The sequence below is a fragment of the Berghia stephanieae genome, chromosome 5 (genome assembly GCF_034508935.2).
Source record: "Berghia stephanieae isolate SIO BIC M18660-M18661 chromosome 5, UCSD_Bste_1.3, whole genome shotgun sequence".
Taxonomy (NCBI): Eukaryota; Metazoa; Mollusca; class Gastropoda; order Nudibranchia; family Aeolidiidae; genus Berghia; species Berghia stephanieae.
In genome coordinates, this window is record NC_088364.1 from 13,376,512 (window position 1) to 13,379,011 (window position 2,500).

Consider the following 2,500-nt stretch of genomic DNA (forward strand, 5'->3'; position numbering starts at 1 on the left):
ATTTTTCTGAGACAAATTATAGGCGTTGTATCAAAGCTATTTTTTTTTTTTTGTTTTTTACATGTTAAAGTTATAGTAGTTGAATAAAACTATCTTATATACATTTTCATTTCTAATACATTTTTTCCAGTTGTTAAAAGTAGCAAAACACTCTAGGATTGAGTGAGTTAAACGGTGTTACATTTTTATCATGTTAACAGCGGACTAACAAAGTCAAGAAACACGTGAAATAATATGATGATGATACCCTGGACAGTTATGGAAAAGCATGAGAATTGTGATAGGTCTCGAATGACATTCGGACCCACGAGATGGAAAGATCTCCCTCAGTCTGAATATATTCGAGCTCTGTACATATTTTCATAAAACAACTAAAACTATATCTTTTAACAAAAAAACAAATTAATCTTTTATAGTTCAATAGCCACTAAACGTGCTTAAAGCGCTTTACAACGAGTCCATGACCAATAGCAACACTTAACATGTAGGACGTGACATGACGCCTGTAAGGCGATATTACTATTTTTTTCGGACAGAGACAACTCTTCTAACAGCCAGTTACTCATTTTACACCGGAGTACGGCGAGAGACTGTGAGTCAAGAGCCTTTTCCAAGGACTTAAATATGCGCCGAACGAGACTCGAACCCAGGACCTTCCGATCCGAAAGCGAGTATCATACCAAGTGCCCACATAGCCGCATTAAATACTAACTTGATTAAATTTTTTCATGTATATTTTTTATGAGGCTTGTGTATTCATGTTGATGCATTCTTCGTGTTCTTATTATTGTGATATTGATTGAGTTGGTCTTGCACTGTTATTGTATTCTGTGTAATGAATGTCTAGCAGCTTTTTAAAAGCGCTTTGGAGTTTCGATGACGGACGTTATAGCAATGTGTTTATTATACTCATTATTATTGTTTTGTTATTATTGTTGTTGTTGTTATTATTATTGTTGTTGTTATTATTATTATTATTATTATTATTATTATTATTATTATTATTATTATTATTATTATTGTCATCATTATTACTATTATTATTATTATTACTATATATTATTATTATTATTATTAATTATTATTATTATTATTATTATTATTACTGTTATTATTATTTTGAGACTTATCATACGTCCACATATTTGCAGGCCTGGTAACCTAGTTCCTTATGGGCTCATTGTTGTTATGAAAATCTCAAAAAAAATGACGCAAAAGTTTGTGCATTTCAACAATGTTAAACTAGGCCCATAAGCGGGTTCGAATATGAGACCTGCATATATGTACACGTTGAACTTATCAGGGTAAAGACACGTACTCCATCTTGGATGATCAATATAGCCGGATAGTGTAAAATAATATATTTGTTAAACACAATTTACTACTGCTAGCCTCTTTGCTTTAGATCATTGAACATAAAGCAAGTCATACCACGTATAGTATTAATTCAATGAATAAGTAAGAAAAGTCGTGACGTCACCCTTTCTACTTTTTTGGTTCCAAAATCCTTGGAAATGTGTATGTAACGTGTCCTCCGGAGGAGTAACAATGAATAGATTACGTATTGAATCATAAGATGACATAAATATTTTAGTATCAGTATATATAGGCAATTCTAAGGGTTACGGGAGGTAAAAGAGTGAAGATGGAAGATCTTTATTGTCCACCAAGAGATACTTAGACTAGAAAATAAGATGCCTCCGACTCTGACACCAGAAGATGGATTACATAAGGTAAGCAGACTTGCCAAATTGGAAACTTCAAATTTAGTAATTTTAATGTCAATTTTCAGTAATTTGACAAGGAAATTTGTAATTTCTGAAATTGTGTATGAACAACCACAATATGATTATTATTATCATCATAATTATAGTAGTAGTAGTAGTAGTAGTAGTAGTAGTAGTAGTAGTAGTAGTAGTAGTAGTAGTAGTAGTAGTAGTAGTAGTAGTAGTAGTAATAGTAGTAGTTGTTGTTCTTCTTCTTATCATTATTATTATAATTTTTAAAATTATCATTTAAGTATTACTAAGAATTAAAAATTCGTAATTTTTCATAAAATTTTGAATTTGGCCATGAAATGTTTCTGAAATACGTAAAATTACGAAAAATTCGTAAGATTCAGCATGTATGGGTAAGTATTCACCCCCCCCCCCCCCCCCCCCGCCCCGGGAAGGTGGATTTACGCTTTCAATGAGATAGGAACCAGTTATTTACATCACACTTCTCTTCCTTATTACACCAGCAAGATCATTAAATCTTTACGCTCCTACCAGTATGCTATAGTAATAGTAATCCATGCCCTGACACAACATGTATAGACCCGATTTTTTTTTTATTATTCTAGTTTCAATGAATCAAGATGCATTTCAACGTGTCCAAACAATTCTAAAGCTGAAGCTAAAGACATCCCAGGTTCATCCGTTTTAGACGAGTTGACAGTAATTCTAATGCATTGATGTCTGAAGTTAAAAACATTCCGGCGATGTTTTTAATAAAAGCG